The sequence below is a fragment of the Sturnira hondurensis genome, unplaced genomic scaffold, assembly GCF_014824575.4.
Source record: "Sturnira hondurensis isolate 20B ecotype Veracruz unplaced genomic scaffold, ASM1482457v3 Scaffold0009723, whole genome shotgun sequence".
Taxonomy (NCBI): Eukaryota; Metazoa; Chordata; class Mammalia; order Chiroptera; family Phyllostomidae; genus Sturnira; species Sturnira hondurensis.
In genome coordinates, this window is record NW_028082354.1 from 105,415 (window position 1) to 123,639 (window position 18,225).

Genomic DNA, 18,225 nt, shown 5'->3' on the forward strand with positions numbered 1-18,225 from the left:
TTTTGCACAAGGGAGAAACCAACATATACTAGGGCATGTAATTACTTTCATTTTATTCTACGAGGATTCTTCTCCCATGGCATACAAACAGAATGAGGAATGAATCTTCACTGGTTTCTTCATTGGAAGTAGTAAACTTGGTCTCTATGTTCATGAAGCCAGACAGTTTTTTAAGCAGACTGTGAAAGTAGGCAGTAGAACCAGTTTTTTTGTAACCACAGACCGCTGTACCTCCTATCTAGCAAGCAAAGATCAACTCGAACAATTATCCAAAGTTACTGTTAACTGTACTAAAGGGTGGAATTCACCACTATTTTATTTTAAAGGAAGCTGCCTACAAGAATTTAATTAACCTTGAGTAAGAAAAATCTAAATAAGTTGTATTCATGAGTGAGTTGTCCATATAAGGCCAACTGATGACAATGCACCCAGATACACTTGACAGAAGATACTATGTATAAAAGCCTTTTGTGGCAAGTCTGATTTTCTGGTAACTAAGGGCAGAAAGAGTGAGAGCAAAGAGCTACTTTCATAACACTTTAGTATCCAGATAGTAGAAACCGTTCCCAAGGACAATCAATATACATGCCATTAATCACACTGAATGAAGATGTTATTCATTTTTCTTTTCTTTTTGCTTAAGAAGCTTGTTCATCTCCCTTTTGGCCATTCCAATATACCTCAAAATAACTCCATGTTGGTTTAGTCCAGGAAGCATCAGTAAGAAAGTCACTATCAGGTAGGTCAGAAGAAGGTTGTGGACCTGCTGTCCCACTGAAGCAACCACAGCAAGAGAAATGATCATGGTCATGAAGTACATTTTTGGCTTTTCATCCTTTAATGTGAAGAGGTGTTTCCACCAGCCCACAGCTCTGCATCAAGTTTTTAATAAACTGCTGCAAATTTCATGGAATTGTTGCTGCTGCTCAGTGGTCTATTTATTAGAGTCAAAAATTCTAGGCACTAGAATGGGAACAAAGTAGTCAGGCAAGCACAAAAACATAACAAAACAGGAAACACAGGAAAGAACAAATGGATCTAGACCATATATGGTCAGAAACACCAAAGAAACACCAATGATGGCAGGTGGAAACCAGGGTCTTTCCCATGGGAGGATTTTATCAGCCATCAGCATCACCTCTCCCCATCCTTGCAGCTGCTCTTCCAGACTTGCAGTCTCTGCAGCCAGCAAGTTGGTGCTACGATTATCTCCCTCTGCCATCATCCCCAAGGTGCTGCCTCACTGAGTGTAAGCCAGCCTCCTCAACAGCCCCCCTCAGAGATCAGCACAGTAACTCCAATCACATTTTCTAAGCTTTTTACAAATCACATATTTGTATGTATTTCAGAATTTAAGGAGTGATTTATCTTTCTTTTAGATTTTATATTTTATTTTAATGTTATTTTTAATTAAGATACAACTGACATATAACATTTTGTAAGTTAAAAGTGTAGATGTTGATTTGATACATTTATATATTGTAATATGATTGCCATTGTAGGGTTAGCTAACACCTCCGTCACATCACATGTTTCTTGTTCCTGGTGGAAATAAGATCTAGTCTCTTAGAAAGGCTGATGTTTATAATACAATGACATTGTCTATAATCACTATACCATGCATTAGATCTCCAGGACTTATTTACCTACTAGCTACAATTTTGTACCTTTAAACAACATCTCTCCAATTCTCCCTGCTCCCTGCCCCTGGTAACCACCATTTTACTCTCTGTTTTTATGAGTTCAGCTTTTTCAGAGTCCACATGTAAATGATATCATACAGTATTTTTCTCTGCCTGACTTACCTAACTTACCATAATGTCCATAAGCTCCATCCATGTTGTTGCAAATGGATGGATTTCCTCCTTTCTCATGGCTGAATAATATTCATATAAATATATCACATTTACCTTTATTCATTCATTCATTGAAAGACACTTAGGTTGTTTCCATATCTTGACTATGGGGACTAGTGCTCCAATGAACGTGGGAGTGCAAATATCTTGTCCAAATCCTATTTTTGTTTCCTTTGAGTATATACCCAGAAGTAGAATTGTGAGGTCTTATTGCAGTTCTATTTTTAATTAATTTATTTTTTTAAGATTTTATTTATTTATATTTAGAGGGGAAGGGAAGGAGAGAGGGAGATAAATATCAATGTATGGTTGCCTCTCATGCGTCCACTGCTGGGAACCGGGAACTGGCCTGCAACCCAGGTATGTGCCCTGACTGGGAATCGAACTGCGATCCTGTGGTTCGCAGGCCCGCGCTCAATCCACTGAGCTACACCAGCCAGGGCCTATTTTTAATTTATTAAGGAACCTACATACTGTTTTCCACAGTGGCTTCACCAATCTGCATTCCCACCAACAATGTTCAAGGTTTTTCTTTTTCTTACATCCTCTCCAACACTCCTTATCTCTTGCCTTTTTGATAATAGCCATTCTAACAGTGTTAGCTGATACTGTGGTTTTGACTTGCATTTTCCTGATCATTAGTGATGTTGTGTACCTTTTCATGTATCTGTTGGCCATTTCCATGTCTTCTTTGAAAAAATGTCTATTGAGTGCTTCTGCTCACTTTTTTTCCATCAAATTGGTTTTGTTGTTGTTATTGGGTTGTATACGTTTTTTAAATGTATTTTGGATATTAACCCTCTACCCAATGTATGGTTTGCAACTATTTTCTGCCATTACATAGGTTGCATTTTTAAATATTTTAAATTTAATTTTTCAAAGATTTTATTTCTTTATTTTTAGAGAGAGGGGAAGGGAAGGAGAGAGAGTAGAAGAGAAACATCAATGTGTGGTTGCCTCTCGCATGTCCCCTACTGGGAACCTGGCCCACAACCCAGGTATGTGCCCTGACTGGGAATCGAACCAGCGACCCTTTGCTTCACAGGTCAGCACTCAATTCACTGAGGTACACCAGCCAGGGTTAAATCTAATTTATTTCAGTCTATTATTCCTGCTCTGTTTGGCAGTGTATTCATGACGTTTTCAGTTGCAAAGTCATTTGAAAAGCATGCTTTCAATCACCAGTTACCACTTTTGTTAACTTTTATGTATCCTATTTAAATGTAACAAAATCAGGAGTTGAACTATTCATATGACACAGATAATGGCACACTTTTATTTTCAGTCAGTACATACTATTCTCTTTTTGAATTTAATTTAAAAAATTTTTACCCCACATCCCTACTCTCAGTCAGACCCTCTTTCCACCACACTATAATGGGCTCAAAATTTATCTTGTCTATGTTTAAATCTTTAAAAATATGGTGTTGCTGGATGTCACTTTTTAATATATTTATTCTCAAAAATCATTTTTAGGTTTACTTTCTTTTCCAGATAGTAATATTCACTTTATAGGTCTAGTCTTGTTATATTTTTTACTGTATCATTTATATCATTGCAGGCTGTACTCAACATAATGTTCCTCAGCCCAATGACATTATATTGCTACTATTTTGCTTTCAGAATTGAAGCTTCTATCTAATTGGGCCTGGTTCATATCATGGAAGGACAGTCTCAGAGTGTCAAGGGCATGGTTGAGGGCTTTTTTTCTGGGCAGGAAATGGCCCATAGTAGACTCTGTAGATTGGCTTGCTGAATATGTCTTCTAACCCCTCTCTAGTGTACCTTTCTTGATAACAGAAGCTGAAGAGCTAAAAGCTCTATTTTCTTACTGCCTTGAAACCAGGAAGTAGATGTAATTTAGGTTCTGCTAATCAGGTATACTCGAATGAGAATTATCTTTGAAGATTTAGTCCAGTGGGAAAAGAGATGGCAATATGAGAAGTTTCCATTATTCTGCTGTAGATCTAGAAGGCATGGGGTGGATCTGGAACAACAAATATGTCAGCTTTTCTCATCTCAGGAGTGCAGCTAAGGTAGTACGTTCATAAGTGCAATGATTGTGGTGTGGTGGTAGATTCCTGATCCAAGGATTGTGACCAAGGTGATGTGATACTGAAGCCCATTGTCAGCAAAGAAACTTTCTGATTTTCCAACTTCCTGACTGTGGCAGAGATAGCAGCCTTCCTGGTGGGGCAGTTGGTTTTGTTGTTTTAGTAGTCATTCCTAATAGCTGAGCCTAGAGGCTGTTCTTTCAGCCCTTTCAATAATTTTGCAAGTGCCTTATTCCCTATGTTAAATCCATATCTTCATAAAATAAGTAGGATGATTTCTGTTATGGGAAACTGAACTTGGACTAATACACATGCTGATCAAAGTGAAGTTCTTCCCATAAGAACTCTCTCTACTAGGGATACCAAGACTACCATCCTTTCAGACAACTACTCCCAACAACTTACTTGTTCTTGCCTTTAGGTGCCCTCATTAAGATATGTCAGGAACAGAGCCTCTCTCACCACCCATAAATCCTAGACCAGTGACCAAATGGAAGGAGTATATCATATGTTGGTGGAGGAACTACTTTTCCTGAGCAATAACAACCCCTTATCTTCCATGGAATTTGCTTTGAGCCTTCCCTCTCCAAATAAATGGAATAAACAGAGAAATGTCTCACTCTTTTTTTTTGTGCCCTAACATCAGCGGTTTGGGTCCAAAAGGGGAGGAGATGAGGGGGGGGAGTATAATCTACAGATATCTTGGCAGAAAGCAAAAGAGTAACAATTATAAGCTTCCAGGGATCCATATGTGGGAGCTGGGCAGCCAGGCTCTGCCCATCTTACTAGACCACCTGGAACTGCACAAAGTTTGAGGAGAGTTTACCTGCTGAGCCCCTACAGGATGACCAAGTCACCTGCTCTCTGCTCACCTTGAAGCCTCACACCTCCAGATGTATCCTATCAACCCGAGAATAAGGAAGGCATACTCCTTGTATGTGCAATGCTTACAGATGTTAGTTAAAGGCCAGGTGGATTGAGAGGGCCCTGGACAGCCCAAGGAAAAATATACAGAAGGTGCTTTCCCGTGCAAATAACTGCACTAATGGTAGTTCTCATAAAATTGGGTCCTAATCAGCCTTTCCCTACCTCTCTATTCACACCATACCAGAAGCTTTAATACTCATCTTTCTTTTTTTTTAAGCTTTACTTATCCAGGCTGATACCCTTGTTTAACCTGCACTGTTCAGTTTTCTACTCTTATATTTCCTAGGCTCCTATTAACCACATGTCTATTAGATTGTGTGTTTTCCAACAGATAAATTCCTAAACTTCCCCTTTGGGATCAAGTCCATGGTCCTCTTGCCTGTGCTTTTTCCTGGAAAGCAACCCTGATGGTACCTGACCCAGCTCAGACTGAAAGGACTTACTCAGAACACTACCACTATTATCACCCCAGGCATTATTTTTGTATAATTTTCAAAAATGCATTTCACAGTTAGAAGATTTGGAAAGGCAAAGTGCATTCCAGGTTTATGCTCCTGGTACAAGGCTCATGATTGATTGGATAAATCCCTTATAGCCCTCTCTATAGGTTAAAGTAATGCTAGCTAGCATCACAGTTAAACCCTGAAACAATTTCAGTGGCTTAACACAATATCATTTAACTCCTGCTCCAAAAGCCCAGTGAAGATGTTGTTTCTTGGTGATAGCCTCCTATCTTGTGATCTTCCTCCTCTCTAGGGTCCCAGTGTTCCCTCTTTTTAACTGGCAGATAAGAAAAGAAGCAATTGAGAAGTCTCAGCCCTTTATTTGGCCACATTGTAACCAATATTTCACTAGCAAGTACTAGTCACCTGAATGGAGTTAGGGATGGGGTGGAGTGCTGAGAACTGTCATCTCCAACTGGGCAACTGCTCCTAGCTAGGATTCCATGCCTTAGAAAGAGAGCGTGAATCTTTTTTAAATTTTTTTTAGATTTTTTAAATTTATTTATCTTTAGAGAGGAAGGGAAGGAGAGAAACATCAATGTATGGTTGCTTCTCATGAGTTCCCTGCTGGGAACTGGCCTGCAACCCAGGCATATGCCCTGACTGGGAATCGAACCACGACACTCTGGTTCGCAGGCCTGCGCTCAATCCACTGAGCTACACCAGCCAGGGCGAGAGCATGAATCTTAAGTGGCTGCAGTACTATCTTGGCCATTCCCTGCTTACTCTTTTTCAAACAATTAGTTTCTAAATAAATCATAGCTGGAGATATCATTTTAAATTTCCTAAAATGGACTTCTGGCCAAGATGAAGATGAGAAGGTAGATAGACTTTTCCTCCTCACACAACCAAAATAAAGACAACACGTTAAAAGACAAAAAATAAGCAAAACTGTCAGAAAATTGAACTGTATGGAAGTCAAACCACCAAGGAGTTAAAGTAGAAATATTCATTCAGACTAGTAGGAGGGGTGGAGATGAGCAACCGGCACAGAGAGGATGCACGGCAAGGCAGTGGCTGGAGGACCCAGATGGCAAGGCAACAGCTGGTAGAGCAGGCAGTCCCACATTAGTGTGTGGATAAACCAGAAAGAACAACTGGGGAGTGAGACAGACAGCACAACCCAGGGTTCCAGCATGGGAAAAGAAAGCCTCAAAACCTCTGGCTGTAAAAACCTGTGGGGGTTGTGGCAGTGGGAGAAACTCCTGGCCTCATAGGAAAGTTCATTGGAGAGATCTGCAGGGTTCTAGAATGTACACAAGCCCACCCACCTGGGAATCAGTACCAGAGGGGCACAATTTGCTTGAGGGTATTGGAGGAAATAACTGAAAGCCAGGTGAGAGCCCAGCAAGTGGCACTGTTCCCTCTCAGACTCCTCCCCCCCCATACAGTACCACAACATAGCAATGTGGGTTGCCCCACCCTAGTGAATACCTAATGCTCCACCCCTTACTATATAACAGGTGCACAAAGACCAAAAAAATGGCCCAAATGAAAGAACAGATCAAAACTCCAGGAAAAGTACAACTAAGTGATGAAGAGATAGCCAACTTATCAGATGCACAGTTCAAAACACTGGTAATCAGGATGCTCACAGAATTGGTTGACTGTGGTCACAAAATAGAGGAAGAAGTGAAGGCTATGAAAAGTGAAATAAAGGAAAATGTACAGGGAACCAACAGTGCAGGGAAGGAAACTGGGACTCAAATCAAAGGTTTGGAGCAAATGGAAGAAATAAACATTCAACCAGAACGGAGTGAAGAAACAAGAACTCAAAAAAATAAGGAGAGGATTAGGAACCTCTGAGACAACTTTAGACATTCCAACATCCGAATTATAGATGGGACAAAGGAGAAGAAGAAGAGCCAGAAATTGAAAACTTACTTGAAAAAAAATTAATGAAAGAGAACTTTCCCAATCTGGCAAAGGAAATAGACTTCCAGGAAGTCTGAGAGGCTCAGAGAGTCGCAAAGAAGTTGGACCCAAGGAAGCACACACCAAGGCACATCATAATTACATTACCCAAGATGAAAGATAAGAAGAGAATTTTTTAAAGGTTTTATTTATTTATCTTTGGAGAGAAAGGGAAGGAGAGAGGGAGAGAAATATCTATGTATAGTTGCCTCTCGTGGGTCCCCTGCCGGGAACTGGCCTGCAACCCAGGCATGTGCCCTGACTAGGAATCGAACTGCGATAGTCTGGTTTGCAGGCCCACGCTCAACCCACTGAGCTACATCAGCCAGGGCAGGAGAGAATTATTTTAAAGATTTTATTTATTTTATTTTTAGACAGAGGGGAAAGGAGAGGAGAGAGGGAGAGAAATATCAATATATGGTTGCCTCTTGTGTGCCCCCTACTGGGGACCTGGCCTGAAACTTAGGCATGTGCCCTAACTGGGAATAGAACTGGTGACCTTTTGCTTCACAGTCCGGTGCTCAATCCACTGAGCCACACCATCCAGTGCAAGGAGAATCTTAAAAGCAGCAAAAGAAAAGGAGACAGTTACTTACAAAGGAGTTCCCATAAGACTATCAGCTGATTTCTCAAAAGAAATCTTACAAGTAAGAAGAGTCTAGAAAGAAGTATTACAAGTCATGAAAGACAAGGACCTACATCTGAGATTACTCTATCCAGTAAAGCTATCATTTAGAATGGAAGGGCAGATAAAGTGCTTCTCAGATAAGGTCTAGTTAAAGGAGTTCATCATCACCAAGCCTTGATTATATGAAATGTTAAAGGGACTTATCTAAGAAAAAGAAGATAAAAAATATGAACTGTAAAGTGATAACATCTCAGAACTATCAACAACTGAACCTCAAAACAAAACAAAACAAAACAAAAACAAACTAAGCAAACAGCTAGAACAAGAACAGATTCACAGAAATGGGATCACATGGAGGATTATCACATGGAGAGGGGGAGGAGGAAGAATGGGGGAAAAGACACAGGGAATAAGATGCATAAATGCTAAGATGGGGGGCGGAGATGGGAGGGGGGTGGGGAGCAATGGGGGGGCAGGGCTGGGAATACAAGAAAGAAAACTACTTGAACAAAAGTTAAATAAAAAAAAATTTTAAATGAAAAAAAAAGATGCATAAATGATGGTACAACTAGACAGAGGGAAGTTAAGAATATAGTATGGGAAATGAAGAAGCCAAAGAACTTATGTATATGATCCATGGACATGAACTAAGGTGGAGGAATGATGGTTGGTCAGGGTACAAGGGCCTAGGGAACTAAGGGTGGAGGAGAATGAAGGGGGAAAAAAATTGGACAACTGTTGTAGCATAATCAATAAAATATATTTTAAAAAATAAATAAATTTTCTTAAAAAGCAGTGATGCAAAATTTCCTAAAAATAAGTTAGAAATAAACTTTCTTAGTATCTGACAATGAGCCCCAAATGTAAGTCAACATGAAAAGTTTTAAGAGTTTTTCATGATGCATAAAAAAAACAGTACCCTCACTGTTTACTAACATTTAAATAATTGGGTACAAAGGCTGAAAGGTAAAAATTATTGAGCAAAAGTTCTCAAACTCCTTCTTGACACACATTTTTTTTTTCTATAAAGATTTTATTTATTTATTTTTTAGGCAGAGGAGAAGGCAGGGAGAAAGTGTTGGAGATAAAGATATAGACTTCAGTGTGTGACTACCTTTCATACCCCCCAATCAGCGACCCAGCTTACAACCCAGGCATGTGACCTGAACAAGAATCAAAACAGCAACCTTTTGGTTCGCAGGCCAGTGTTCAATCCACTGATCCACAGCAGCCAGGGCTCTTCTCTCTCTCTCTCTCTCTCTCTCTCTCTCTCTCTCTTGCAGATCCTGCTTCAGGTTTATTTCCACAAAGATGACGGGAAGACCCCAGCCCCATGCAGACAACAGCCCAGGGGGCACACCAATCCTTTTGTCCGCATGTTGGCAGACAGAGGCCTCTACTGTGGAGACTTCACAAGGGCCTGGGCATCTTTGGAAGCCTGAGACCGAGCTGGAGCTGGAGCCTGAGCCACAGCCACATCTGCAGCCTTGGGCTTGGTTTGAGCCTTGGCCTTGGCCTTTGGCCAACAGAGTCTGAGACCCATGGCAATATAGGCATGAGCACATTTCCTGAGCTTGGTGTAAGCAATGTAAGCAAGACAACTGAGCTTGTGGCTACTGCCCTTTGGGATCTTGGGCTTGACCTCCTTTGGTTTGACCAGGGCCTTGATAGCCTTGTCACATGAGTTCTTGGCCTTGGCACTGTTGGCCTGCATCTTCTTCAGTCCCTTCTTGTGCTTCTTGGCAAAGCCCATGTTCCTCAGGAGCTTGGGGTCTACTTTGTTAAAGATTCATATCTTTGTTATCAGGGTTTCTTGATGCCATTTCTGTGCCATTTTCAGGACTGGTTGTGCATGGTGTGGTTCTTGGACTTGGCCATCTCTGCACCCAAGGCTGCAGATCTCAAAGCACCTGGGACTGGAGGAGAAAGCACATTTTTCAAGTATTAAAAACATTGGTAATGAAATGATTGTTGACTCTGTGGGTTCCCTGCCACCACCAAATGTATGCCTATTTCTTCTGACGAACTGTTCTTCCAATCAGGCAAGACTGTCTGAAGCATGTGTGTGTACCTCCTGGGCAGTATCTTTGATGAACATAAAGCCCAGGCCTACTCCTGGGTAGTCAGCTTGAGAACTTCCAGGATCCTGTAGACTCAAATTGGAGGAGACTCCATCCCTGTCCTCCCTGTGCCTCTCTAGCCTGTAATCCTCAAAACTAGACTTACTAAATACCCTGCACCTCAACCTAACCAATGAGTGCAAAACACTAGGTCTTTCATGCAAAGATATCCCTTCATTCGTGCAAGAGTAAATATAAACCACATGCCTGCTTCCCTGACCCACAAGTTCTCTTTTTCTCCATATCTAAATCTTGAAGCCAGATTTTGTTCATATTTGCCAAAGAGAATCCATTTCCATCAAACAGTGAGCCTCATGGAATTAAACAAAGATTTCCCAGGGGAGACATGTTTGAAGGATTGCCCCAACAGAATTTAGCTAGAAAGTACCCAGGAGACAGTATTTTTTTCTCCCAAATCTTTCTTTTCAGTCTCCAGAGATCATATTCCTCTCTTCCCTGCCACCCGCACCATCTCAAAACCAGCCTTTCATTTTCCCTGGCTTTGTTCCCTGCCTCAGAGATTTTGCCCAAGTTCTCTTGATCTTTCCTCTTATTCTTTCATGGAAATTTAAGTCTCTTCTAGCTTTTCCCTCCAAACTTGTACACTCTACCCACTACTAAAAAAAAACCCCAGATCTGTGACAGACCACATTAAGGCTGATGACCTGGTCCCTAGCCTCTACCCCCTAAAAATATTCTTCTGATAGGGCCTACCCTCCTTAGAAAGCTGTAGGATAATATATCTAATTTTCTCTTCTACTACCTATGCAACATAAACCTCCTAGTACAGTTCTGCTGATTTATAGGGGACAAAGTATCTTTTAGGGCACAGTAACTGCAGAAGCTATTCATCTGGATCTCATCAGATATTGAATGAGGAGGAAATTCAAATTATGAACCAAGTTGAATGTAAAACATATACAGTATATTTTAACCAAAAGCTGGTCAATGTACCTATGCTTGTGAATGAAAATCACTGACTCACACTTGAAACCTAAGAGTCCACAAGGGAATTCACACCTCTGCGGTTGTGTATCTACTCTAGCTACCAGAATCGGACAAGTACAACAGCCTCCTATCAAACGAAGTTGTACAGTGGCACAGATTACATTAAGAATGATTAATTTTAAAACTGGTTAGTGGCTAATATAAAAATACTAAAGTCATATACATGGTAGAACTGACTGAGAATATGAAAGACTATGATAAGGGCAGTGTGTTTGAGTTGTGTCATGCAAAAAAAAGTAAAAGAAGGTAACTTTGAAAGAAAGATGCTGACTCATACAGGACATTCACACAGGTGATTCTTAGCTCCCAAGTCTCCCTTGGATCTTACAAAGATCATCAGGTCCTATTCCTAGGGAAGAAAGGGCACAGGAGCAAGCCTATAGAGATGTGGGCTAGGCCTGTACAACAAAGATTTCCTCAGCTATATCCTTCCAGTCTAGGGAAATTGAAGGGCAGAAGAGCAGTCTTGAGAACTGACCTCCCTTAACTGCTATAAAAACTGTTGGGAGCTTGTTGGGAATGTCCACCAGTGAGAAAAAAACAATAAAGCTGCTCCTGGGGAAGGGACAAGTACTGTGCTACAGTAGACTCCATGAGTTTCTGAAAATGGATTGCAGGCATCTCTTCCCAACTCCACATTCTGTTCAAAGACATGTTAGTAGCTTGAAATTAGTGATAGTAGGAATATTTAAACCATGGAAATAGGCAAATGCCATGAATCGGGGTTTTTCTCACTCTGAGAGCTGTTTTACCAGCACACCATCACCTGTGGGAATGTGTTTATCTAGAGAGGAGATGGGCCTCCCCAGTATAAGCCCCTTTGAATGCATAGTGCCCACCCACCCAATACCTGGAGTGAACATCTTCCATTGAATTGTTCTGCCTCTGCTGCTCCCCTATTTGGCTTCCATTTGATAATAACACCCTCTATTCTTTTCCTTGGTCCTGATTATTTATAAATTCCTGTTTTACTCCATAGATTTTCATTAGGCCTACTCATTCTATATATCAAGGCAAATGGGACATAACGATACAAACTAAATCCAAACTGACTGCTACATCAGAGCATTTTACTGCAGAACAAGAAAAGTTATGCTTTTACCCTCCCCCCCCCATCTCCCTTATTAGAACAGGTTACAGCTACTGAGCACCTACTATGTGCAGGTGCTTTAGATGGAATTTCTCTCTCAATCTTCACATCCACTCTAGGAGCTGACTATTAATTGCCCCGTTAGCTTGGGAACACTGAGTCTCAAACAGGCTTCTAAATGAATAGTTAAAGAACACACCGAGACAAATCTGGAGTCAGAATTTAAACCCAGGGCTGCATGACTCTGAATCCCATGTTCATAATCACTTTGTTGCTCTGCTCTCAACTCATCTATCAGGCACCATGGTAAGAGCACTGTGAGGGAAGGTAGAAAGTGCTCGGAGACCTACATACTCCTTTGCCCAGCCTCAGTCTCATTATACTTCAGAGAGTGTGTACTGAGAGTGCTGAGGGAAAGAGCTAGCTGATGCGTGGGATTGCCAAGCAACAGCTTATGAAACGAACTCAAACCATGGCAACCAAACACTGCAGACCCAGCAATAGCCTCATTTCATTTACAAGAGTAAGAGGAGGGCTTTGTCAACAACCAATGAGATATTATAAATGAGAAGAGTACAGGCTACACATGTACAAGGAATTATCATTATCAGAATCATCATTATTTTTAAATCCCACAATACCAAATAATCTATGAAGAACATTCTTTGAAAAATAAAGGATTAAATGTGTCATTATGTGACATATAAACTATGTACACATACATTTTTGAAAAATGTGTATCTCTGCTATCCAAACTCTTAACCAATTGCTCTTTATGTAATAGAGCCATTCATTTGGGGGTGATAAGGAAGGCTGACACATGAATGCCCTTCATTTAAAAATCAATTTATTTACGAAGAACCTTCTAATTAATTCCTCACAATAACTCAATGTGCTCAATACTGTTTTTCCCACTCCAAGGGATTGGGAAATGAGTGCTCATAGGGTGTGCAGTTAATAAAGCACAGATACAGAATGCCTTCCTGTAAAAATGTCATAAGTCTCTGAACCCCCTCAGAATCTGATCACGTCTATAGCCCCTCTCCCTCAAAAAATGCACAAAAAGCAACTTGTACATTACAGTTTGCCTATATAGGCATCCCTCGTTTTATTGTGCTTTGTTGTGCTTCACAGGTGCTGCATTTTTTTTTTCACAAATTGAAGGTGAAACCCTCTACCAGTAAAAAAAAATTACACAGAGTTTTATCGTGTGGCCTGCAATCAAACCCACAATATCTCCAAGACGTGCCTGTGACTCAGTGGGTTCCTCTTCATGTACATCCATGCAACCCAGCTGGAGGAACAATATTTGCTTTTAACCATTATACACAGTGCTTTCAGGCCATTAAGCATCCTCCAAATACAGATTTTTAAGCTAGAAGCCATGGAAGGTTAGTAGTTGCAGGCAGAAGAGATTGGACATCACTGAGTTGTTAATCATTTTAATCTGCCCCAATTTTAGTCCCTCAAAATTCCATCCTGAAATCATCCTTTGTTCATTCCCTTGGACAGGCATGCATCCACCAGAAATGTTGGGAGTGTGTGGATATTTCTCAGTGAACAACTGACCCCAGAGCCAGGGGGAGAATATGTGGAGTGTTTATTTTTAAGGTTCAATGGGGTCTGAAATGAGGATTGGAATCCCCTGGCCTTGAACGTCATCAGCATCTCTTGGCCTCCCTTTCAGCCCTCCCTTCAGCCCTCCCTTTCAGTCTGTGGGAGCTTTTTCTAGTCTGGGATGACTGGAAATCCTTTATACAGACCACATGTTTATCTATTTCTCAGTATTCAAAAAAACTTAAGCTGCTACAACTTAAAAAGCCTTTCTTTTAGTCCTGTTTTCTCTGTGTAAATTTTCTGAAGTCTCTTCTGAAACACAATAGCTGATCTTGGGCTCTTTGATTCTATTTGCATTTCTGCAAAATATCTCTACCCTGGGACAGAAACCTTGGACCTGCTGAGTCTGAGGCAGGGCCAGGAGTACAAAGGCAAGCTGGAGCTGGGGGTGAAAAACAAAAGTTAATAATTCAATGTCAAACTCCAACAAAAAGAAAGAGAAGTAATGTTTCAATAAACAGATAAGGGTTCCAGAGGAAAAAAAGACCAAATTAGATATAAAAATTGAGCCTCTGCCTCCTATTTCTCCCCCAAGAGGAAGCTCCATGTGGAAATAGGATATCTTAATCTTGATTTTGTTCCCACTGGATGTTCTGTCTCCTAGCGCACTAGTCATTATGATCTGGAAGGTATGGTCTTACCCATGCGTTATGTGCATTGTCTCATTTAAATCTGTATAATAGTGGTGTTATACCTCTGAGGAGATGAGAAATGAGAATGAGAATAAGTAACTTGCTCTCACTTTCTGCCAAGCCTGGTGCTAATAATCACTATGACCTAACAGTTTCTGTGTCCTTGGTTCCTATCAGGGTTGAAAGTTGGGGGAGACGGCCCCGTGAAGCCCTGATATTAGAGCATGTCTGGAGTATAAGAGCCTCTTTGTGGGCTGGGCCCTGGGGTCAGGGCTGGCATACACAACTGGCATATACACAACTGTATATGCCAGTTGTGTATGAAGTCCAAGACATTACAAGTACAATATGGCCACATGCTATTGGAATCATGATTCCATCTTTAGATATGCATGGCTGTGAAGAAAATGATTAATATATCACACCTGGGGCCATTGTGTTTAGAAAGTCCTGATTTTGAGGTTGGCCCTTTTCTGGCATCTGGGAACTTGGCACTTGCAGGCACAGCACTGGCTACCTAAAGTTGTCCACATCCTAATACCTGGAACCTATTAATATGTTACTTTACATGGCAAAAAGGATTTTGCATATGCAATTATGGTTAAGAACTTTGAGATGAAGAGATTATTCTAGATTATCTGAGTATAATGTAATCATATGAGTCCTTAAAAATGAAGAACCTTTGCCCTGGCCAGGTGGCTCAGTTGACTGAGCATCATCCCATGCCCCAGAATGTTGTCGGTTCAATTCTGGTCAGGGTATATATCTAGGTTGCAAGTTCAATCCCCAGTCAGGGTATGTGTGACAGGCAACCCATCAATGTCCCTTTCTCTCTCTCCCTTCCTTTCTCTCAAAAAATCAATAAACACATCCTCAGGTAAGGACTAAAAAAAGGAATGTGCTGGCCTCTAGAAGCTGGGAACAAACCTTAGTTTATGGGCTGCAAGAGAACAGGGACCTCTGAACTGAACTCTGCTAATGACTTGAATGAGCAGGAAACATATTTTCCCTTGGAGCCTCAAGAAAGCAATGCAGCCCTGTTGGCATCTGGATTTTAGCCTGGTGACACCTGTGCTGGACTTCTGACTTACATAACTGTGAGATAATAAATTTGTGTAGTTGAAGCCTCTAACTTTGTGGTAATTTATCACAACAGTGGCAGAAAACTAATATAGCACTTGACCTGTTCCATAATTGATAAGGATAGTTCACTATACCAAACTTGTGTATACAGTGTCATTTATGCTGAAAACCTGTTTTCCTTCTGAGAATCTAGAATTTTGGTATATGCTAGGTAGAGGGTTCCTAGTGACCATCCCTCAGAGATCAGGCACTGAAATAGCTCCCTGGGGCAAAAACATTGCCCACATATTGTGCATTTCTACTGTCAGGAAAAAGTGTGCTTGGTGTACCTGCCATGGGAGGGTAAGCATAAGGAAGCCTGTGGGTGCATTTCTCCAGACCCCACCTGTGTCTTTTATTCCTTGCTGATATTGTATATCCTGTTGCTGTAATAAACTTTAGCCATGAGTACAATCATATATTGACTCCCATGAGTCCCAGTGAATTCACTGAATATATGTGTGGTCTTGGAGACCCCTGAAATGATGAGGGATGACAGGCCACATTTCAAGTGGTGAGAGTAAATTCCAAAGTCCTTCAGTCGATGTGATCTGAAGGCAGGTCTTTACCTTCCATGTCTCAGGTGACTGTAGAGGCTTGGGTCCTTGTACCACTGGCTTCCCTGTTGCTGAGCAACAGTAGTGTTTTTCCAGAGCAGAGTTTGTGAGGGGTGGTCCAAACAGGAATTGCCATTATCCATCACAACAGAGGCACGCTGCTCCCTCTGGTGGTCTGTGCCTTTCAACAGTTGCCTCTGGAGATAGGGCTTGGCATTCAATGACGGATAAAGCAAATGTTGAAGACACCGGCTGAGCCTACCACTAGACATAGAAGTCCTATTCCAAAAGGCCTTCAGATGCAGCAATCTTGAACAATTTCAGCGTCAGAATACCGCATGCATTCCTCCAGGAAATATGTCCCGAGCACAGAATTTTTTCAAGAAAGTATCTGGTTGGACTCTAAAGTTAACTGTGTAGGCACACCCTTGAGTGTCCTTCCCCTCTGAATGGAGATAATGAATGTGTGCTCAGACAGAACCCTTCTGGAGGGGAATTAGAAAACCTACATGAAGTTGTAGTTTGGTATGAGTAGAACTACCTATATTTTGATCTTCCTTGTATGATAAAACATCCTCAAAATAGCATATCAGGCTTCTCCTGAGACTAGGGGCCCTAAGTCTCAGTGAAAACTTATAACTACGTAAGGGAAGATAGCAAGCTTAATTTGTTTATTAATTCCATCATTCCTTTATTCATGCATTGAGGCACCAAACTAGCTGCTGGGAAACCAGACAGACATGGTCTATTTTTAGAGATATGGGAAGGGAGGGAGAGAAACATCAATGAGTGGTTGCCTCTCACACTTCCCCACACAGTGGACCTGGATCAAAACCCAGACATGAGCCCTGACTGGGATTCAAACTGGCCACCCTTTTGTTTGCAGGCCGGCGCTCAATCTACTGAGCCACACAAGCCAGGGCATATCTATCCTCTTCTGAACAACCTTTCTAAATTTGGGGAATGTCTGAGTTACAAGTACTGCCTCCCTAAGATGGAAACCAGAACTCAGCCTAGGTGAGAGGTGTAATCACTAAGCTCCATCAGTCATGGTCCCCATCAAAACTTTTGGTCAGGAGACAGAAATAGGAGACAATTGTCCAGTGGAACCCATGCCTGGTAAAAACAGTAGAGTATGGCCAAGAGATACCAAGTTTTCACAGGTACCTTTAGTAGGTGTCCTAATGGAACAGTTGTGGGGTTAGCCTCAGCAGCAGTTGTTCCCAGTGAAAGTGTGATTGCACCAACTTGTGGGTGCCTAGACCCCAGGCAAGATTTTCTCAACTGTTGGAAACATCCTTAAGCTCTACCTAATAGCCACTTTTTAAAAAATCTCTTTTCTACTTAAAGAAGCTAGAATGGATTCTGTGCTTGCAACTGAGCAGCCTGATGGATAAAGAGAGACCCCAAGACAAACAGGAAGCAGTCAATGTGTTCTTTCTTTCTTTTTTTAGCTAGTTTATTTTATTTATTTATTTATTTAAACGATTTTATTTCTTTATCTTTAGAGGGGAAGGGAAGGAGAGAGGGAGAGAAACATCAATGTATGGTTGCCTTTTGTGTGTCCCCTGTTGGGAGTTGGCCTGCAACCCAGGCATGTGCCCTGACTGAGAATCGAACCGCAATCAGCTGAGTCGCAGGCCCACGCTCAATCCACTGAACTACACCAGCCAGGGCTAATGTGTTCTTTCTAATTGACACTTTCAGGGATGGGTATCTGGATCTGGAAGCAAAGATTATTAGAGTAGAGGGCTATGAGTTGTAACTAGCTACCTATTTATAAAGTTATTTATGTGTTTATTTATACTCTTTTTTAAATTATATTTTATTGATTATGCTATTACAGTTGACCCCAATGTTTATCCCTTTACCCCCACCACCCAGCAACCATCATGCCATCAGACGATCCCAATATCATTGTTCATGTCCATGGGTCATGTGTATAAGTTCCTTGGCTACTTCATTTCCTATACTGTACATTACAGCCCCATGGCTACTCTGTAACTACCCATTCCCCCACACCCACCACCCATCTGGCAACCATCAAAACCTTTTTCATATCCACAATTCTGTCTCTGTTTTTCTTGTTTGCTTAGTTTGTTTTTTAGATTCAATTGTTATTAGATGTGTATTTATTGCCATTTTATTGTTCACAGTTTTGATCTTTTTCTTAAATAAGTCTCTTTAACATCTCATA

At 41.2% G+C, this 18,225-nt stretch overlaps 1 long non-coding RNA gene and 2 pseudogenes across 1 annotated transcript; all 3 read right to left on the reverse strand.

Moving 5' to 3' along the window:
• Nucleotides 1-65: 65 nt before the first annotated feature.
• Nucleotides 66-14,657, reverse strand: LOC118994903 (uncharacterized). The gene is made up of 3 exons (XR_005068160.1): nt 14,647-14,657; nt 12,162-12,164; nt 66-225 (listed from the first exon to the last, which is right to left on the reverse strand). It is a non-coding gene; the product is annotated as an uncharacterized LOC118994903 (long non-coding RNA).
• On the reverse strand, nt 67-1,299 carry LOC118994900 (ADP-ribosylation factor-like protein 6-interacting protein 1; annotated as a pseudogene).
• On the reverse strand, nt 9,279-9,803 carry LOC118994901 (60S ribosomal protein L29-like; annotated as a pseudogene).
• Nucleotides 14,658-18,225: the final 3,568 nt, after the last annotated feature.